This window comes from Lissotriton helveticus (genome assembly GCF_964261635.1).
Source record: "Lissotriton helveticus chromosome 1_1 unlocalized genomic scaffold, aLisHel1.1 SUPER_1_unloc_31, whole genome shotgun sequence".
Lineage (NCBI taxonomy): Eukaryota > Metazoa > Chordata > Amphibia > Caudata > Salamandridae > Lissotriton > Lissotriton helveticus.
In genome coordinates, this window is record NW_027611672.1 from 1,676,818 (window position 1) to 1,699,294 (window position 22,477).

Genomic DNA, 22,477 nt, shown 5'->3' on the forward strand with positions numbered 1-22,477 from the left:
GGCAAAACCGAAAGCAGGCCCGCGCCCGCCTGACTGTAGGCGGGTCCTGGATTGACTCACTTCCGCTTCCCCCCTGCCTGGGGGAAGCCATGCCCGCTTTGCCGGTCTCCCGTAGGGAGAGAGAGACCGGGGATGCTGCCCGCGAAGGAAAAAGCTGCCGGAGCCTCGAGGGCTCTACACAAAGTCCCGGCACATGAGGAAAGAGGACCGGGTAAGGCATGGCGCCTTTGCGAAGGCAGGGCTCCCAGAAACGAGGGAGAGCCCCGCAGGCGTCACCGAGAGTTCCAGAGAAGCGGAAGGGCTCGAGGCACATTGCCGGTGCCTGCCCCACCGCCCGATGAAGAGAGCCTCCCCCCGCGCCGAGAGCCGTAAGTTGAGACGGCTGAGGCGGGGGGTGGAAGGCCACATGTGCTCCCCAGGCGCCAGAGTGGTGCCCTTCTTCAGAGCGGCCCCAGATGGCAGCGGGCCGCTCCACCAATGGCTCTTTGGTAGTTTCAAGGGACCCGTGGGAGTACCGGGGGCTCGTGTCCCCCAGAGCCATGCGTGGCTCCAACGAGGGCCCCAATGATCCCAAAAGCCCCAGTGGGGGTCCCGACAGCCAGAGGGGCCCGTGTTCTTGCCCCTGAGGGCACCCGTTGTCCTAGAGCCAGAGGGCTCCACCGTTGGAGGCCAGTTCTTTTTCTGGATTGCGCATAATTAGTTTAGGAGCTTCAAGGGGCATATCTGATTTCAGAGCCTAGAGGGCTTCACCGTATGCGCAACATGTATTTCTTGAGTCAGAGGGCTCCAACAGTTGGCCCAGTTTTGTTCTGAAGGGCTAGGGATGGCCCCTGTCGCAGTTTTGAGATCCCAGCTGCCCAGCAAGTACTGGGAAGCTGCACCATTTAGGTTTTCCTTCCTAGCGACATGTACTTTGGACTCAGGAGTGAGTCGCACTCCTTCATCCCTACTTTGGCCTTCCCCAGCTGCGCGGCACTTAGTGCCAGCTGCAGCGTTTAGGCCCTGTTCTTGTCCTCAGCTGCCCAGCAAGTAGTGGGCAGCTGCTACATTTAGGTTTTGGCGCAGTGGCGCAACCTGGACTTTAATGTGATTTCTGCGCTAAATGTGATTTATGTGCTTCTTAGGGTGCTAGGAAATGTACTGTGTGTAGAATGTTTTGCGCACCCTGTTCTGATACCTCTAGACATATGTTTATGCTTAGGAGGTTGTTTTTCCTAGTAAAGGTTCTACTAAGGAGTTCATGGTTCCCTGCGTGATATTTGCCTAAAGTGTTTAGGATTGCGTAGGTGGTACTTAACTTTTACCAGTGGTTACTGGTTGTGTGCTACATTTGTTATTTGGTGCCACAGTTATTATATGTGCTAAGTGTTATTCCTACAAAGTGCTAATTTTACCAGGTGCTAGTTCTAAAAGTGCTTATTCCTGACAGTGGCCCACGTGGCCCTGTCCCATGTACATAATCCCCTGTAAATTCTGCCCGTGCCTATGGCACATTGTAAAGTGTGTGTTTCTTATCTAATGTGTTTGGTATAATACAAAGGCTATTTTTACATATAACCTTGTGTGGAGTTTCTTTTGTGGGGTGCCTAGGATGTGGTTGCTGGTGGGTGTGTGCGCAAATACTTAACTTACATTGCCTCCGGGATAAGCCTTACTGCTCATGTCACGTTACCTAGAGGGTGAGCAGGTGTTATCTTTGGCGTGGAACTCCCTTGTCCTGACTAGAGTGGTGGTTTCTGCCTGTCTTTGGCGCAAGCCTTAACCAACCGGAAATCCCATTTCTTTTTTTTTTTTTATATATTTTTTTATTGCGAAGATGTAGAGAAGGGCACAAAGCATACAGTTATCAATACCACCAACATTCAACTGTAAATAACATGTCGCTTCAAGGTCAACACACAGCCGTATATGGCCCACATCCCGGAGGCTGGGCGGCGTAGGAGTAAAGCATGTATAAAAGGAGGGAAAATTGCATTTGTGCTCTAGGGATATGATACTATCAGTACCTTCGCCATTTTTTTTACAGTGCACTCTCATACTACATAACAGTTTAACAATAACCAATTACCCCATGAATGGTATTACTAAGTACAGATCAGATCAATGTAGGACATTTATGTGAGGGCAAGCTTAAGCGCAGTCATTATAGTGTGGCGTTGGCCCATGGGAATCACAGCTATATACAGGTATACATATTAAGGAACAACGACGTGGCTACTTGGGGCCCCTACACCGGACCCAGACATCTCACATCAGCTCCCTCCCCATCACAGTCAGACTCCGAAACCGCGGGAGTAAATAACACAGCGCTGGTGGCGTCCGAATCATCCTCCGCTAGTCCCTCCATGCACAGCACTCTCCAAGCGAGTAAATCATCCTGTAGTTTCTCATCTCTGCGAGTGCTCTGCATTTGTGTCTCTTCAGCTAATGCCCATTCCCTTGCATCCCGCAGCCAAGGGGGAATCTCGGGTGCCCTTTGACCCATCCAAGTGATAGCCACTCGTCTCCTCGCCAGAACTAACAAGAGCTGCAGGAATTTATAGGACAGCATCTTTTTTTTGGGCTTGGGTACCAGTGCCAGCAGACACTGGAGTGGATCTAAGGGAAGCGTAATGTGAGTGGCTCGAGTAATGTGGACTACCACCTTGCGCCAAAAGTCCTGAACCAGGGGGCATTCCCACGCTAAATGCAGGAAACCCGCCCTCCGTGTCCCACACCTAGGGCATTCGTGACGTCTATCCGCCGATATGCGATGTAGGGAGACAGGCGTCATATAAGTGCGATGGACAAAATTAAAATGGATAAGCTTAAAGCGTGCATTACAGGAGACTTTACGGGTCAAGAGCCCAATCCGTTTCCGTTGGTCAGGTTCCAGTTCCACCCCTAGGTCCGCCTCCCAGGCTGCCCAAGCCGGTGCCGTCGGGGGGGTCGAGTCTCGGCGCATGGCTGAGTATAGAAGGGAGATCAACCGCTTACATCTCCCACAGGACAAAATGATATCAAGAGCATTGGTGAGCGGAGGCGCCTCTGGAAATTGGGGCCACGTTATCTTGGCCACGTCTTGAAGACTTCTGTAGTGGAGGTATTGCCCGGCGCCCAGTTTAAAGGACTCCATGGCACCCTCAATGGACACGAAGGAGTCATTCGGGTAGAGGTCCGCCAGAGTTTCACATCCGCCCGATCGCCACTCCCGGTAGGACATGTTTTCTTCCAACCGGAGAATCGGACCCAAGATCCAAATCGGGAGCTCCCTATGAAACGGAGGACGTCTCAACACCCTTTCGACAAACCGCTGCCAAATTCCGGTAGTGTGTTGCACCACATATGGTAGAGTGCTGTCGGCGCCACGACCCTGCATCAAAGCCTTCTGCAGGGCCCTGTCATCTGCCATACCAGTCAGCAGTGCCAGTTCCCAATTATCATTCTCAGCGAACCACCTTGCGGCTGGGAGAAGCTGCTCTGCATAGTAATACAGGTCAAACCACGGGGCTTCGAGGCCTCCTTCATCCCAGCATCTCGTTATGGTGCGTAGAGCTACCCTGCTGCGCCTACCCGCCCAAAGTAGGGAGGTAAGGAGCGAGTTCAACGTGCGAAACACTCAAGGAGGTAACGGACAGAGGGTGTTCTGTAAAACATATAGAAACCTAGGGAGCATCACCATTTTGGCAACTGCCAATCGCCCCATGAGGGAGAGAAGAAGCGTGTTCCAGAAGGCAACAGATTTGTGTAGGGCCTTGAGTATTCTGTCAACATTGTGAGTCAGTAGGGTCTCATCAGACGTGGCCACCTGAATGCCCAGATATCGAAACGCCACTCGCTCACAGCGGAGGCCTAAGTAGTTAAGATCCGTTCCCGGGTCTGGGACAGAGCTCGTCAGCGGGAAAACCAGAGACTTGTTAAGATTGATACGTAACCCAGAGGCTGCACCAAATCGGTCCAGGAGACGCAACAAGGCGGGGAGGGCTTCAACGGGGGAGGTCAGGTAGAAAAGAGCATCATCTGCGTAGAGGGAGACCACATTGGTAGTGTCACCTACCACTATCCCCCAATTCTGCAGCTCAGTGCGGGCGGAAACGGCAAGGGGCTCAATTGCAAGAGCAAACAAGAGTGGGGAGAGAGGACAGCCCTGGCGGGTGCCTCTCTCCAATGTCCACTCATTCGATCGGGCCAATCCCAAGCGCACCCTGGCTCGGGGCGCCCCATAGAGCACCCGGATCCAATTGCGAAATCCAGGTCCGAACCCCATCTTCTGAAGCACCTGCATCCGATATCCCCAATGTACCGTGTCAAAGGCTTTGGCCAAATCAACTGAGACCAACACGTGAGGGCCCTCCCTTCCCTGTACCTCGTGCAGCACGTGATTTAGGCGACGCAAATTCATCACCGTATTACGACCCGGGATAAATCCACACTGGTCGGGGTGGACCAGTCAAGTCATGAGCGGGGCGAGGCGAGTGGCCATTAATTTAGTAAGGATTTTTGCATCTGTGTTAATCAAGGTGATAGGGCGGTACGCCGCGGGATCAGTACTGTCACCGCCCGGCTTCAAAATCATGCACACCTCTCCCTGATTCATGGTGGGTGGAAGGGCGCCAGTGTATAGAGCCTCAGTGTAAACTTGCAACAGGAGGGGGGCCAGGACGTGCCCGAAGGAATGATAAAACTCGGCCAGATATCCATCCCCACCAGGGGTCTTGGCACGAGGGAGGGCGGCTATCGCCGCAGTAATCTCACTCAGTGTCAGCTTCATATCAAGTTCTTTTACCGCAGCCTCCGGCAAATTCTGGAGGTGGAGGTCCTCAAGGTATGAGTGATAGACATCCTCCGTAATCAACGGGTCAGCCTCATGTACAGCCTGTAGATGGCCCCGTAGAACCTCAAGTATATCAAACTCAGAGTGGACCATAATTCCATTAGAGCCCCGCAGGGCTACTATCCTTTCAGGTGCGAACTCACGACGAAGTATCCAGGCCAATAAGCAGCCAGTTTTATCCCCTTCGCGGTGGAGACGTTGCCTGTACTGGCCCAGCGTGAATTTGTCAAGCCGGGTGAGCGTGTCATGTATCAACACCAAGGCATCTTTCTCCGCTTGCTGATCTAACGCGCTCGGATCAGACCGGGATTGGGCGTGTCGGAGCACAACTTCTGCATCATACAGCTCAGACAACAATTGCTTCCGGACCCCACACGTGAGGCCCATACACTCGCCACGCACCACTGCCTTCAAGGCTTCCCACTTTGTAGAGTAGGGTAGCTCATCTCCCCCCAGTTGAGCTCCAAATAATTCGACAGTGCCGTCGCTACATGGTCTCTGCCCACCTGATCCTGGAGGAGGTCAGCAGGCAGCCTCCATGTGCGTGGACGTGCAGTTCGATCAGGCCACTGCACCATGCACGTCACTGGGGCGTGGTCCGACAGATATCGGGCCTGGTGAGTAACTGTCAAGGTAAGAGACGGGGAGAGGTTGGCCGCAAGAACGCGGTCCAGTCTACTATGGGTACCGTGTGTCGGAGTGTAACACGTGTAGAGCTTCTGGGTGGGGTGGCAAGCACGCCACACGTCTATTGCCCCAAGATTGTGCATCACTTCCCGTAAACGCGCCGTCATATAGGGCTTAGTGCCCGACCTGGGCGGATGACGGTCCAACTCAGGGTGCAATATGCAATGGAAATCTCCAAACCAAAGGAGGGGTGCATCCAAACTCGAAGCCACCAGGTCCTGGACTCGAGAGAAGAAGGCCGGGTCATCAGTGTTAGGGGCATAAGTGTTAAGGAGTACGAGTTCCTTGTCGTCCAATCTAAGCTTCACTAACAGGTACCTGCCGTCCACATCTGCATCAACATATTGAACAGCGCAAGGAATCCCCGGGGCCACCCAAATGAGGACGCCCCTAGCATATGAGGAGAAGGAGGAATGGAAGATCTGGCCCCTCCATTTCCTGGACAGCCGCTGTGCGCCGTCGTCGTCCAGATGGGTCTCTTGCAGACAAGCAACCGAGACCCCATGTCACTTAAGGAAGGTGAGGATCCTGTGTCTCTTGGTGCAAGTACCCAAACCACGCACATTCCACGTTAAAAATTTAAAGCCCATGGCCAATGATCACGCCCAGTCGGGCCGCAGTATAGGTACAACACAACCCGCCGCCACTCGGTCCCCACTGTATTTAAATCTGGAGGTGTAGCCCTGTCAATGAGCCACCCAGAAATCGGATTCAATATGTACATGATGTCAGCAATACCCTTTCCATGAACCCCGTCCCACCCCCCAAAAACCCCAAAACACAGAACTTTTGCAAAAACAGCCTCCCCACCCCCACCCATGAGCAAAAGGATAGCAACAAAGAAAAGCACCACCCTGCCCTTCCCCTGCCAGTGCCAGGATGTACACAGCCACCCCATACAACACACTCAACCCCCACTCACTCACAACAAGCCAACCCCACCCACCCTCCCTCCCAGCTCCCCAAAAGACCCAATGATTCCAAAACAATACCCGGCCTGTCTTCTCACCTCCGTCAGCAGCGTGGACACAATGTTGCTCCAGGTAATAGTCGGCCCCACCCACTCCCCCCGCATCCCAGGCCACAGGGGCGCCAGCCTTCCAGCATGTGCCAATATCCAGAAGCTCCAACGACAAGGAGAAAGCGTGGTTTCCCACCAAAGTGTCGGAGCGAGGTCGCCCAACCGGAGGATATCCGCACAGAGAAGTACATTCAACTGATGTCAAAATGTTATTCCAACCTTGTCTCAGAGAGGGCCGTTTCCGGGACCTCCAGGGCTGTGGAGACTGCGTCCGGTGGCGTTTCCTGCAAGGTGTCCGGCACCAAAGATTCACCAGGGGTAGGATCCCCGGTTGAGCTCGAACCCGCTCTCATCGGTGAGGTTTCCATACGAATAGCTCCATCTGCCCCTACTGTAGGCCTCGTCTCAGGAGATTCGCGGGAGCCAGATAGGCGTCCTCTTCTCCCTCGACGCCTCTTCTGCGGTCTGGTCCCCCAAGCCTCACGTGAGCCACCTCACTCACCCGGAGGCAGGTCATCTCCTCTGATCTCAAGCCACTCCCATACCTCCGCTGGTGTCTCAAAGAAGTGTGCACTGCCCTGGGAGAGTACCTTGAGTTTGGCAGGATATAAAAGCATATACTGGAGCTTCATTTCACGGAGTTTTTGTTTAACTCCCAAGTAGGATTTTCTTTGTTCCTGTACTTGTTGGGTGTAGTCAGGGTAGATTGACACGTGACTGTTCTCAATCATGAGGGATTCCGCCTTCCTCGCAGCCCTCAGGATACAGTAACAATCCTTATAGTTCAGAATCTTTGCAATGAGGGCTCTAGGAGCCTCGCCGGGGCGTGGAGGGGGCACGAGGGCTCTATGCGCCCGTTCCACAATGAAGACGCTGGACAAACCAGTCGGGCACAGATGCGTGTGGATCCAAGTTTCCAGGAAGCGTTCAGGATTCCTCGCCTCCAATCGTTCCGGTACTCCCAGGACCCGTATGTTGCTCCGACGGGCCCTCCCCTCCGCATCCTCTGCACGTCTCTCCAATGCGCGGGTGGTAGAGGTAAGCTGGGCGACTGATTTTTGCAAAGAAGCGACCTCTCCCTGCAATTGTGTGATATTGCCTTCTGCGTCCGAAACCTTATCTGCCACCTTGCGGAGGTCGGTCCTCAGTAGGTTAACATCGATGAAGACCGTCTCTATCTGACGCTCCAGGGCAGAGTGGGATCCTTTAATAGCTTTAAGGATTTCAGCTATAGACGGTTCCGCAGGACCCTCACTCCTGTCGTCAGGCCCCGTCTGCCGTGTGATCCTCTGTGACTGCAGGCGTGGAGTAGTATACTGCACAATTGTGTTAGGTGGGAGGCCTTCGATGAGCGGTCTTTACGCGTCGCCATGGTTATATCCGCAGCTCCTATCTATCGCGTTCCACGGTATCCACACTGGGCCCCACCGGTCAGAGAGGAGCTATTCGGTCAGGCCTAGGCCAGGGACAGCAGGTACAGCGAGGCCACACCAGGGCTCACGGCTAATGCAGTGCAGGTAGGGTTCAGGATAGGCCGGGCGATCTAACAGCCAGGGTATAATGGAAGCAGCGTGTACTCTTCACCCCTCCAAGCCGGGAGCGCAGTGGAGAGCAGAGTCCGGTACCAAGGAGCAGGACAGTCGGGTCAGCAGGGACGATCACCAACGCCCTTCATGGCTCACTCCCTTCCCAGTCGGCAGCAGTCCAACTCAGGGGCTTCAACGAGTGCCCCCCCGAAGGGGCGCAGGGCCGCTGTGTAAGTAGTTTCTGCGGTGCACTCCGCCACACGCAGCCACCGTTCCCACAGTAATCCGCCAAGTGAAAGCAGTCAAAATGGCGGTCGGGGGAGGGGCGCAAGCATGGACGTATCACTAAGGCGCCTCTTTTCAGGACCCCCCCAGGGATCGAAGTGCCAATAACCCCTAGGAGGGGAACGCAATGCTGTCCGCAGTCCGGGGGGGAGGGAGAAAGCAAGGTCGCAGCCCTCGCGGGGAACAGCGGCGGGATCAGGCCTGGCCGACCGCCCAATAACTAGGGACCCGCTCCACAGACCGTACGCCCTCAGTAGGGGCCAGGGCAACAGTACTCACGCTCTCCGCTGGTATTGAGAGTGCCTCCGGAGACCAGTCAAGCTACCCCTGGTAGTATCAGCGCCTGGGGCAGAGCTCCACCGCCGAAGCAGATCGCAAGATGGACAGCGCCTGGACTCCGTCACCCCGATCACTGCAGACCATCGGAGCCTCTCAGCCACCTTTCCCCACTTCCTCAGGCTCACAGTGGCATCAGCGGATTGAGCGCCGGGGTCCGCCAAGGACTCGCCCGGCCCGGAGCTCGCTGCACGGTATTTCCGGGCGGTCCGCCCACAGCTCAGCCTCGCGATGTAGGCCCAGACCGCGGCGTCGCGTGAATCAGCGCGCCAACCGCAGCCGCCGGCAGTGTCGTCTTCTCCGCTTACGGAGGGGCGCGGGACCGCTCCTTCAGATCGGGAGGTCCCAACCGGGTCAGAGTGACTTCCGACACCAATATCAGGCAAGTTGACCGCCCAGGCAGGAGTTATATACAGGATTTTGTAGGTCTTCGGGACGGAGCTGGCGGAGCTCACGTCCTGTCGGCCATGTTACTTGGCCACGCCCCCGGAAATCCCATTTCTAACATTGGTGGCAGCGAAAGGGATCCAGATTTGTGTTTGCGCAGTACCACAGCGACAACTGGCTCCACTACAAAACTCCGCATTTTAGATAGTCACATGTAAGGGGAGTATTGTTTTTAAGTTTGTTCTAAATGTCATTTCTTTGGAAATGTGCTTCTTGTGCACTGTGAGTTAGGTGTCCCTAGCTCGGGAGGGTAGACCATCCCCTAAGTGCAGTATGAGTTTTCTGGGTTCACCAGTAAGGGTGGGATCCAGTGGTGGCAGCTGAAATGTGTCCAGTGCATGTGTTCCCCGTCCTGTTCCCGGAGTAATGGTACCTGTGTCACGTGTGGTCAGGTTGAGAAATCAGGGGCGGTAGAAACTGTCTCACCGGTCTGGGGCAGGGGGGGGTGTGGATGAATGGTGTGTTGCACTGAAATTGGGCGTGCGTTTTCTGAGATAGGGAATTTGATGAATATTTGGGTGTGAGTTCTCTGAAATAAGGAGCATGCTGAATAATTGGGTGTGAGTTCTCTGAGATAGGGAGCTTGCTGTGTCTGGAGAACGTGGAACATCTGTAAACAGGGTTCCAGTAGTTCTGGTGTCTGGCAGTACCGCTCCAGTTGGCAGGGTCTAGAAGTCCAGATGGAGGGGTGCGAGAGGGATAGGCTCCCCAGTGGAGGAACCAGTGGGTCAGGGGCCAGCCAGAAGGGTTGTGTCGCCAGGGAGTAACCATGTGATGCCACTTCTGTCCTGGATAACAGGCAGAGACTTGTGACACATGAGTGGGGCGTGATCACGTCCCAAGCAAATGCACAGCATATTGTGCCATTACGGTCTAGATGTATCTGAATCAAATTATTTAGTATTTACTCAATGTTATCATTCTTATCACAGTTTTTGTCCCATTATTCCAAATTCTGAAACGAGTCCACACGTTGGGTATACATTGCTTATTTTCAAGTTTCTAGTGTCCAAATGTGTCAGAGACTTTCCATAAGAACACGACTGAGGCATAGGTTCCTTTCAGGCAGCATTTTATTCGAAAACAAATGACCCAATGCATTTCGGGCATAGCGCCCTTCTTCGGGGGTCGCTGTGAAAGATCATAAGAAAACGTAATTACCATCTGCAGATTACATAAACATTAACAATCACCATCGCCCTTTCCTATCCGATTATATTCTCTTCTATGCTCTCAACAAAAATTAACATCATGTCTGCACGTATTAACACACACTAAATTACAGAGAAATGCTATTTGCTGTGAACCATATTTCTACCCTTTCCTTGTTTACTCATTCCTTCCGCATCTTTTCCTTTACTTATTTATCTCAAAACAGGCTCCAAATTGAGCATTTAAGAATCATATGGATTTCACCCTCCTCTTCATCCTAGCAGTGTACAAGCGGTATTCTGCCTTTCACTCTCATCTTGCCTCCCCCGTTATCGTTCTCCTTTATCTACCCACCTACTTTCACCCTGTAACCTTAAACTCCCATGCTTTATAGCATTTCAACTGCCCGCTCTCGGTGCTAATTCACTTCCTATATCCATCCCATATAGATGTTTAGTTAACTGCTATTGCACCACTCCATACAACATTGCCATTACACTCTTGTACATACCTGCCAAATTGCCGTTAAAATCCCTCCAACTTCGCTATTTCTTCCACCAAAACCCAAATGCTTGTGACACGACACATTAGTTATGTGTCACCCTCCAGGAAGTCCTGGTGCACCAGGCATATGACCAAAGGGTACGTCCCTTGGTTGGGGAGCCAGTAGCTGGTGGTTCCGGATCTGGACGTAAGGGCAACTGTAAGTAGTGTCCTGAAGTTACAAGAAGAAACTTATGCCTGAAGAGAAGGAACCGGGTAAGCTGTATGGAGGAGTACTGTCCCTGACCTGGGGGATTGGCCTGCAGTGGTTGCCTTGCTGCTGAAGGAGAAGAGAAAGCCTTAGACTTTGTTTTCAACTTGTAGAAGTCCTGGTGCGCCAGGCATCTAACCAAAGGGTAGCGTCCCTAGGTTGGGGAGCCAGGTTCAGATGTTTGCCGGTCCTGGATGGCAGGGCAACTGTAGCCAGTGTCCTGGCCGGTTTGCCTTCTAGGGGTACCCCTGTGAACACAGGTGGGGCTCATCTTAAGTGAAGAGACCCTTTGTTTCCCAGAAGGGGTGGTACAGGCCTAGCAGGGATCCTTATGGTTCTTGGCTGAGTGTTGTGGTACTACCCTGAGAGCAGGTGGGACCTACCTTAAGTGGAGGGACCCTGTTCTACAGTGGGAGGGTGCAGAAGTTTGGAAGGGGGTCTGAGGGAGTCTGACCCCTGTGCATCCGGTGAAGTTGGATCCCAGGTGGTAGACCAGTAGAGGGGAGAAAGGTCCAGAACTGGTGGGAGAGTTGTGTTCTGGAGGGTGCTTCTCCTGGGAGAGTGCGCAACCCCAGAAGTAGAGGTAGGATGGGGCATTCTTGCCCGTGGCCTGAGGGTGCGGACCCTAGGTTGAAGGATCAGTGATAGTTTGGAACTACACTGAGAAAGGGAGTGTAGAATGGCTATTGTAGGCCAGGGGTTACCACCCCCCACTCTGTGGATGGGCAAGGACCAGTGGTATCTGGGTGGCCTAGAGCCTGGTCCTAGCTGTGGACAACTAAGGAGTATCGGTGGGGTAGTCTAGTTGGGTCTGATTTTTTTTTGTGTGTGCTTGTGTTGTGGAACAACATGGCGTAGAAGCGGAGGGTGTCCCTCCAGTGTGGGCCCGCGTCTGTGTTCTATCGCTCAAAGCAGGGAAGTCCATCACAGTGGTGATTGGTCTGCCCTGCGTTTTGACTGGAAGGGGTTTGTGTTGGATTTGGCCTTTCTGGCAGGTTCAACCCTGAACTTTTTGCCTTTTAATGTTCCATCATTATAATGATTTCCGGTCTTTGCGCACTTTAGCACTGTGGCGCAGTGTAAAGTGCGTGCGCTCTCTGAGTGCGTGTGTGAGATTGGCCAGCCCTCCCATAGGAATGCATGGGGGATATGTGTGTCCATGGTAATTCCTGATGTGTGGGGAGCGCAAGGTTGAGTTTGGTATGTGCGGACTCGTGTGCTTAAATGCTGCGCGATGATGTGTGCGGCTTTAATGTGTCTAGTGTGGAAGTGCCACTTCTAGAAGTTGGCCTGCCTGTGCAGTAAATGTGAATTGAATGTCTGGCTTGTGATTGGTTGGAGCTGGCTGGTGTGCCTGGCTCCAGACGTCAGGATGGGTCTGCCCCGGTGGTGAATGGGGAGATCTGAATGATGATGGCAGGGAGGGGCTGCACCTGGGACCTGGATAGGGCTGGGCTTTCCCTCCACAATGCTGGCTCCGCCCCCTGTGGTGCGACTGATGACCCTAGCCTGTCCTGTGAATGGGAAGAGGGGCTGAGCAAAACAAAGTGCTCCTGAACCAGCTGCGTCTGGCTTTCCTCCATCCTGCACCCTAGAGACAAAGGGATTTTGTGTATAAAATGAGGCTGTGACCTCATGTTCAATGTTCTTGTTTTCCTGACTAGAATCTACCAGGGGCGTGCTGCTGCTGGGGCCCAGGGGTAGGCTTGCCTCCCTGGGCCCTGCCCAGCCCCTGGATTGCTGATGGACTTCTTGTGGACCCTTCTTCCTGGCCCTGGAAGCCTTGTCCTGTGATGTCCTGCCTGTTGCTGGGCCCTTTTCTTTCCTGGGGGTCATTCTTGGGGGCCTGATGGTCTCTGTGCCCCCCAGCGCCTGGTGAGCGCTTTATTCTGCATTTATAGGCAGAGGGCTGTTGTATTCCCTCTGGGGGAAGCACTCCTGCCCTTGTGTACCTCGCAGGTGCCCACCCTGCGTTTTGCCCGTATTTAGATTTAACTAAGCGTGGGTGCCACCCCGCTTATTTTTGTGGTTATCACTGCGGGTGCACACCCCGCTATTTACTTTTTCTACCGAGGGAGCCTACCCCTCATTATAGCCCCCGACACGAGAAGCCGCCGCCGTGGCAAAACCGGAAGTCAGGCCCACGCCCGCCTGACTATGGGCGGGGCCTGGATTGACTCACTTCCGCTTCCCCCTTGCCTGGGGGAAGCCATGCCGGCTTTGCCGGTCTCCCGTAGGGAGAGGGAGACCGGAGATGCTGCCCGCGAAGGAAAAGCTGGCCGGAGCCTCAAGGGCTGTACAATAAGTCCCGGCCCATGAGGAAAGAGGACCGGGTAAGGCGTGGCGCCTTTGCGAAGGCAGGGCTCCCAGAAGCGAGGGAGAGCCCAGCAGGCGTCACCAAGGGTTCCAGAGAAGCAGAGGGGCTCGAGGCACATTACCGGTGCCTGCTCCGCCGCCCGATGAAGACAGCCCCCCCCCCCCCGCGCCGAGAGCTGGTAAATTGAGACAGCTGGGGTGGGGGGGGAAGCCACATGTGCTCCCCAGGCACTAGAGAGTGGTGCCCTTCTTCAGAGCGGCCCCAGATGGAAGCGGGGTGCTCCACCAATGGCTCTTTGGTAGTTTCAAGGGCCCCATGGGGGTCCCGGGGGCCAGTGTCCCCCAGAGCCATGCGTGGCTCCAATGATGGCCCCAATGATCCCAAAAGCCCCAGTGGGGGTCCCGAGGGCCAGAGGGGCCTGTGTTCTTGCCCCTGAGGGCCCCTGTTGTCCTAGAGCCAGAGGGCTCCACCGTTGGGGGCCAGTTCTTTTTCTGGATTGCGCATAATTAGTTTAGGAACCAGAGTGCTCCAAGGGGCATAGCTGATTTCAGTGACTAGAGGGCTCCACCGTATGCCCAACATGTATTTCTAGAGCCAGAGGGCTCCAACAGTTGGCGCAGTTTTGTTCTGAAGCGCTAGGGAGGGCCCCTGTCGCAGTTTTGAGATCCCAGCTGCCCAGCAAGTAGTGGGCAGATGCACCGTTTAGGTTTTCCTTCCTAGGGACATGTACTTTGGACTCAGGAGTGAGTCACACTCCTCCATCCCTACTTTGGCCTTCCCCAGCTGCGCAGCACTTAGTGTCAGCTGCAGCGTTTAGGCCCTGTTCTTGTCCTCAGCTGCAAGTAGTGGGCAGCTGCTACGTTTAGGTTTTGGTGCAGTGGCGCAACCTGGACTTTAATGTGATTTCTGCGCTAAATGTGATTTATGTGCTTCTTAGGGTTCTAGGAAATGTACTGTGTGTACAATGTTTTGCGCACCCTGTTCCGATACCTCTAGACATATGTTAATGCTTAGGAGGTTGTTTTTCCTAGTATAGGTTCTACTAGGGAGTTCATGGTTCCCTGCGTGATATTTGCCTAAAGTGTTTAGGATTGCGTAGGTGGTACTTACCTTTTACCAGTGGTTACTGGTTGTGTGCTACATTTGTGTTGGGTGCGCAAATACAACTTACATTGCCTCCGGGATAAGCCTTACTGCTCGTGTCACGTTACCTAGAGGGTGAGCAGGTGTTATCTTTGGCGTGGAACTCCCTTGCCCTAACTAGAGTGGTGGTTTCTGCCTGGCTTTGGCGCAAGCCTTAGCCAACCGCAAATCTCATTTCTAACAATCCACATTAAGGACGCACCAGTCAGTGATACTAGGAACAAGGGAGAACAGGTCAGAGAACTGCCCCAGCAACTGCCAGTAGTCATTCTGTTGCTCAGGGGTCAGGGTGGGAGACAGGTTAACTCTGTCCACTGACCCATCTTGCTCTCTGGCTACCAGGAGGTCAGGAAGAGGCTCAGTCTCCTCCTCCATTCCATCATCTGTTGCCAAGAGCATGCCCACTTCGGACCTCTCCAAGTGGGGCTTAAGGCGGTTGACATGCAGGAACCTCAAGGGGTTCCTGGGAGATTGCAAGTCCACCAAATAGGTAACTGGACTCTTGCGCTCCACAACCTCAAAGGCTCCACGCACAAGGCTCTCACGCACAAGGCTCCACGGGGGCCAAGACCCGCACCTTCTGTCCAGGCTGAAGCTGAAGCTCTACCAGAGTGGCATTCTTGTCATACCACCGCTTCATCTCCTCCTGGCTGGCTTGCATATTTGCCTCAGCAAGTGCTCTGAAACACCTAGTCTGGTTCCTGAAGGCCAGCATGTAGCTATATACATTTTGGGAAGGTTTCCTGGGAGATTGCTCCCAGCCTTCCTTGTCCAGACTTAGAGGTCCTCTCACTGGGTGGCCATACAGGAGCTCAAAGGGGCTGCACCCTAGAGACTTCTGTGGCGCCTCACGGTAAGCAAAGAGCAGGCATGGCAAGAGGACGTCCCACTTACGCCTCATGGGTTCTTCCAGACCCATAAGCATGCCCTTCAGAGTTCGGTTGAATCTCTTAACCAACCCGTTTCCTTGGGGGTGGTAAGGCGTGGTGAATTTGTAGATTACACCACACTCTTGCCAAAGGGATTTCATATACTTAGAGATGAAATTAGTACCCCGGTCAGACACCCCCTCTAGAGGGAATCCCACTCTGGAGAAAATTCCCATCAGCGCACGTCCACCACGGGGCCGGAACTGTCCTCAGAGGGATGGCTTCCGGGTACCAGGTGGCATGGTCCACCAGGACCAGGATGAACCTGTTGCCCATGGCTGTCCTGGGGTCCAGTGGCCCCACAATGTCAATTCCCACTTGCTGGAATAGGGTACTGACTACAGGGAATGGCTGGAGAGGATCCTTCTGCTTCCTCCCACTCTTTCCACTTGCCTGGCAAGTCTGGTAGGTCCTACAGTGAGGATCAGAGTTCTTGTGCATTTGAGGCCAATAAAAGTGGGTGACAAGCCTTTCATAGGTCTTGTCCTGCCCCAAATGCCCTGCCAATGGCACATTGTGAGCCAGCCCCAGTAGGAAGGCCCTGAATCTCTGGGGTACCACCAGCGCATGGGCTGACCCTGGTTCAGCAAACTTAGGCTCTGCATACAGGAGGTCATTCTCCCAATAAATTAAATGTGTTCCAGACTGATCACCGTTGACCTGGTCTGCAGCCTGCTGCCGCAGACCTATGAGAGAAGAACACTCTTTCTGCGCCCTGCAGAATTCCTCCCTGGAGGGGCCTCCTTCCTGCTGCCAATGGGTCAGCTCAGGCAGGTCCCCTAGTTCAGCTATCTGTTCCCCGGTAGGCTCCAGGGCATCCCCCTCAAGGTCTGCTTCCTCCTGGACCGTGGGAACTTCAGGGGCCGGTTTCCCACGCCCCCTGCGCCTTCTCTCTAAGGCCGGTTCCTGGGCTTCAGGACCTCTTGAGCACCCCTACTGGCTGCCATTGACCGGGTGGTCACGTACGCCCAGTCAGGCAGACCCACCATCCATAGTTGAGTACTTTTCTCCACCTTTTCCCAAGGTGAACTTTCCTAGTCGTTCCCTAACAAACAGTCTACAGGCATGGCAGTTCTCACAGCTACTTGAAGAGTACCAGAGACCCCCCTCAATCAAAGGGAACCTGAGCCATTGGACAACAACTCTCTGTGTTGTCAGCGTTGACAACCCGGCAGTATGCATGGGAGACAACCTGTTCTTGAGACACCAGGTGCTGCTTAACAGCAGTCACACTGGCTCCTGTATCTCTAAGAGCCTCCACCCTTTGGCCATTGACGGTCACCCACTGCCCATATTTCTTAGTTTTAGAGGGCAGTTGGTTCTGAGGGACCATCTCACTGTCTCCTAACGAGACCAGGGTCATCTGAACGGGATCCCACCCACCTTGGACTACTACCTCCATCTCAAAGGCTACACCAGCCATCTGCCGGGGCGGAGCACCAGTGGGTGCTGATTTACCAAACAGGCGACACTTGGGATCATTGGCAAAGTGCCCCAGTTCACCACATTTGCAACACTTTAGGGGCCCTCTTTGAACAGGGGTACCTGTCGGACCCCAGTCGGTTTCTGGGGTGGGGGAGGCTGGGAACCTTTCCCTTGGTTCCCTTGGGGATTACTTTGGGGCCTCTTCTGAAACTCCCTCTGTTTGCCCTTGTCGCCCCCACTCCTCTGCTGGGGACCCTGCCCACCCTTGGCAGAGTCTCCCACTTGACCCTTGTGGACCCTGGTGCTGACCCAGCGGGCTTCCTAGTGTTAGTCAGCTTGCTATCAATCAGGTGCTGGCTTAGCTCAGGAAAACAATTATTAGACAAGTGCTCCCATGCAATTAAATCAAAGAGACCTTGAAAATCATTAACTTTGTTACCCTTCACCCAACCATCCAGTGCTCTGCAGAAAAAAGTTACACACTCAACATACGTACTGTTAGGAATCTTTGCACAACCCCTGAACCTCTGTCTGTACAATTCAGGAGTTAACCCATACTTGGTCATCAAAGCTTCCTTCATGTGTGGGTAATAATTATAAACTTCAGAGGGCAAATCTAGCAGTGTGTCCCGCCCCTCACTAAGGAACCGCCCCCACAACCCCGCTCCCCAATCTCTCTCAGGGACCCGGTGGGAAGACATGGCTACCTCATAGGCCTGGAACCACTGCCCTATGTCATCATTCTTAAAAAATTCTTTCACCACGTCCTTTGGCATGTACAGCCTTGATTCTAACTGCATTGGCTATGCGCTGCCACCAGAGGGAGTAGTTTCCATACTTTTAGCTTTCAGCTCCAGCTCCCTCAACTTCATTTCATGCTCCATTTGAATTTTTCTTTCTTCCATAGCCAGCCTTTTGCTTTCCATCTCCAGCTGACCATTTAGTTTTGCCATCTCCATTGCATGTGCCCGGGTGCCAACTCCTCTGGTGACAGGACTCTGCTAAAATCATGGATGTTTTCTGCTGGTTCAATTTCCACTCTATTCTCAGGTGCCCTTGACTCAATCCACGCCCTCAGTGCCTTTTGGAAGTGAGCTTTGTTTTTACATCCAGACTGTGAAACTCTAAACTTTTTGCAGAAGCCCTTCAGCTGGGCTAAGGAGTAGCTCTCTAGTCTCTCTTCTACCCATTCTATTCCTTCAATGTCAGAGATTACAGATGCCGCCTTTTCTCCATTGACTGAATCAGGCATGACCTTTCTTTAAAAAAAAAAGGGAGATCTTGTGGCAAAAACAAAAATCAACAAGTATGTGGCTTTGTTATTGGTCTGAACTCATTATGTGGTGTTCACCAATTACTGTATATTAATCACAAATGCAGATTCGAAATCCTCACAGCTGCCTCCAATGTTACATTTGGGGGTCTCTGGTTGGCGCAGTTGAGTACTTGTGACAAGCAGGGACCCTCTCCTCTAGTCAGGGCAAGGGACTTACTCTTTAAAATAACCCCTGCTCACCCTCTAGGTTGCGTGGTGCGAGCAGACAAGGCTAAACTTCAGAGCGTTATGGGTTAAGCATTTATGACCACATACAGTAATTCAATGACACACCACAAAATGACACCAGTCTAGTTTTGTATAAAAAATAAGTATCTTTATATAAGGCTTAGCACAAGACTCAAATAACGTTTGTAAAATGAGGCCACAATACTATTTAGCAATAAAATGAGGATTCTGTTAAAAATGCGTAATTCTTGGTTCCTGTGCGCGTTGCACACTCTTGTCCGACTCTTACCATTGAAAAACAATGTCAAAAAGGTATTAAACCAGCGTTGCGGACTCTGTGGTCCGTGGCGTACACTCTGTGGTACGCGTTGAGTGACAGTACCTTTTCTGAGATGAGGAGTCCGGTTCGAATGCAGCGTCCGGGACGTGCAGGCAACACAAAGATGCTGGCGGCTCCTCTGCGAGGCGGGCCCAGGCTCTGATAGGTGTCTCCGTTCGAAGGGTAGAGCAGGGGGGCCTCGAGGAGCGGGGCAGGCGAAGCGGGTTGCCTCCGGCGTTCACAGCTTTTGAGCCGTACCTTCAGTTTGTAGCTGCTGATTCAATAAGGGCAGGCGCGGCAAGAGGCAGCCAGTATGAGGCGTACGGACGGGCTCTCTTAGTGCGGCGCGCCACGAGTGCGATGTGAGGCGGCTGGTACGCTTCGTGTGTACGGGCCGTCCTTGGCTTCGTGAGGCACTCCGTTCGGCTTCCAGCAGTGGGGGCGGCGAGGCGAGCAGTGCGGCTCGAAAAGGAAGGAATAGTGAGGCAGAGTGTGGGCGGCCCAGCGGGACGGTGCAAGGAATGGCTTGAACAGAGCAGGCTCACACAGTGCGGGGGCGGCCAGGCACAAGCGTCACAGCAAAGGAGGGGACGAGCCGCACTGGGGATCGCGGCTCCAGCGATAAGGAAGGGCAAAGTTCCACAGATTTGTCAGCGAAGGCAGGAGGAGTCCAATAATCCTGGGACTCCGTTCAGGGGGCAAGCTCACCCACAAGCCCTTGGAGATTGTTTGAAGCACAAGTAGCAAAAGTCTCTTTCAGTCCTTTTTCTCTCCTTTCTCAGCAAGGCACCCACAACAATATACAGTGTAGGGAAACTTTGCCTTGATTGGATACACAGATCTACACTTAAGGATGTAAAGCAACACTTATCTTTACTTAAAGATGGCGCTGATCTTAGGGAATTGTTGCTAGGACCAAGAACACCGCGTCATAAACGTTTTATATACGCCGGTTTCTTTGCTGCTTATAATGAAGCATGGAAAATTACGCAAGCAGAGACTGCTGAACGAATCCGAGAAATTGATCGTATTCATTTAGAGAAATCTCTCTCTATGGTTGACAATGGGTGAACGACTCTGTGGTCCAGGATATATTCTTTAGATAGCATAGTGCCTTCTGCCATAGACATCATGGAACGGGACTTGGTCATGTTGCAACATGGTCAGTCGCAAGTACGTTCTATCATGCTATTAGGCTGGACGTTGCAAAACCTTCATTCAGTCTATACTACGTCACTGTCTTCAGAATTCAATCTCACTGATAAACAGATAAAATTTGCACAAAAGGGAGCAGACAATACGGTGCTGAGCATTGAAAAACTGGAAAGATTGCCATTTACTGTCGCTGAATAGCCAGTTATGGAATGGATTATACATTGGAACCTTCACTCAGTCTGTTACAATTTTCCATTTTCAATATTGCCTACAACATATACCAGCAGGCACATATAAAAAGTTGGGTAAAGAATACATCAAGACATCCTGGGAATTGCCGTACAAATACAGACGTTGGAGTGGGGGTCGTGAAATATTTCTTTGCGGGGAAAATTGTGAAAATGCACTAAGCGGTTCTCTCCTATGTCAGGGTATAAACTTACACAGGGCCTGTGATAGTTTCTCTAAAAACTTATCCTGCCACCTGCAAGGTTTTTGGACAACTCTCGAATGGGAGTTACCTTACATTGAATGATCGCAGCTGTCGCATGTTGCCAGGAAAACCATATCTAGTAACTGTGTCAGCCAGGTTCACTTGCTGTATGCAAGTATTGTTTCCTAAAACCAAGACAGCCAGGAGTCGCCACTTCGGCCTTCATTGAACCTCTCTTCTATACAAATTGATACTTTAAGCAGAATGAAAGCCATTCTTTTGCAAAAAACAGTGGCACTGACCTCGGCCAAAGAAACCTATGATCTGCAAGTTGCAAGGACTTCTGCAGAGTTACATGCCCTCTTAACTACAAATTGCCCTATACATTTCTCGTATCTTAAACATGTCTGATACGAGTGGTATTCTACATGTATTTAAGACCATATTTTCTGGACTGTTAGCACCTTTTGAAGCAGTCCTAGTAATATTTCCAAACTTTGTGCACTCTGTGTTTGGCGGATTGCCTCTCATTTTGGGACTCGCTGCAGGAATACTATTTTGGCTTCTATTGCTGCGACATGGCAAGTCATTTCACAAACGACACCTAGTTCTCCATGGAGACAACTCTACTGGCGATGAAGTGTCGTGAGCGCATCGTCCACATTTTGGGACTACCTTGTCTAAGAGAATTAAATACCACATGGTTTCTGTCATTCAGGCCAATTTGGCAAGATTGCATCCTACCTGTTCTACGCTGCCTGCTGTGCGGAGAAGAATGAGTGTTAGACACATGTCTCACACTCCCATCAGTCATGCCAACGGATGTTGATACTTTGCTTGAACCAATAACGGCTCATGCACTGTGTTGTCCCCAGCGGCTACCGATTCTGATGACAGCATTCATTGAGATCTCACAGACGCAAAATGCTGTAGAGTGTTAAACAAACAACCATAAATAAAATTCAAAAAAGCAATTGTTTTCTTTATATGTAGTAGGAGATCAACAATTGTCACGCCAATATAATTCGAGGTCCAAATCTGTGTTCTTCAATAATTCCTTTATTCAAAATTTCATAAAAGACTTTCCCAGCATATTGTTCGCCAACACGTGTTTCGTCTCTCACTGAGAATTTATCAAGGCATAGTTCATGTAGGAATCTCGTGTTGTCAAATGTAGATGTTTCAAGGTATACTGCAAGTATCCAAGAATTGAACACCATATATACAGAACAGCGTAGATCCTAGTGCATCCAAAATGGTGATTAATACACAGGAAGGATGGACAACAGCATATAAAGGTGTTCGACGATGTAGCCGAAATAACCCCAATTATCTAATATTATTTTGCGGCGGGAAATGTAGAGTAAGTCCTTAAAGTTACGACAGGTTGTGTGAAACGCAGGGTGTAGGTACGGCTTCAGTAAATGCTTTCTGTATAACCTTGATAAGTTGGAGTCAGAATAAGCGCCGGGGTTGTATCCAAACGTAACGGCCCGCCACAAGCTGTTGTCCATCCTTCCTGTGTATTAATCACCATTTTGGATGCACTAGGATCTACGTTGTTCTGTATATATGGTGTTCAATTCTTGGATACTTGCAGTATACCTTGAAACATCTACATTTGACAACACGAGATTCCTACATGAACTATGCCTTGATAAAGTCTCAGTGAGAGACGAAACACGTGTTGGCGAACAATATGCTGGGAAAGTCTTTTATGAAATTTTGAATAAAGGAATTATTGAAGAACACAGATTTGGACCTCGAATTATATTGGCGTGACAATTGTTGATCTCCTACTACATATAAAGAAAACAATTGCTTTTTTGAATTTTATTTATGGTTGTTTGTTTAACACTCTACAATCTTTTGTACAAAACTTTGAGTGTTGAGGGCTATATACTAGAGCTCATTACTGATACTTACTAATTTGGAGTGCTGTAATTAGAATTTCCCCACATAGATTGACTTTGGCAAACATTCTTGTGTTAGCCTACAGCACCTTTGGATAGTAGGTGCATAGAATTTCTTTAGCACCCAAGATATCGATACTGTTTCTATTGCTCTTCTTTTTACATTTCGTGTACCACTTCAAGATATATATTTGTGGCCTATAGAATAGTGCGGACATTTCCTTCGGGAACACTACTATCCTCTCATTTTGTATAAGACGCAAAATGCTACTGCTGTAATTCATGCTTTTTTTTCTTGTGTTCTGATTAACTTGGACA

The 22,477-nt window shown here is 51.6% G+C and overlaps 1 protein-coding gene across 1 annotated transcript in view; it reads left to right on the plus strand.

Moving 5' to 3' along the window:
* LOC144805898 (uncharacterized) overlaps nt 1-22,477 on the plus strand; it is a 400,916-nt gene that overhangs the window by 243,352 nt on the left and 135,087 nt on the right.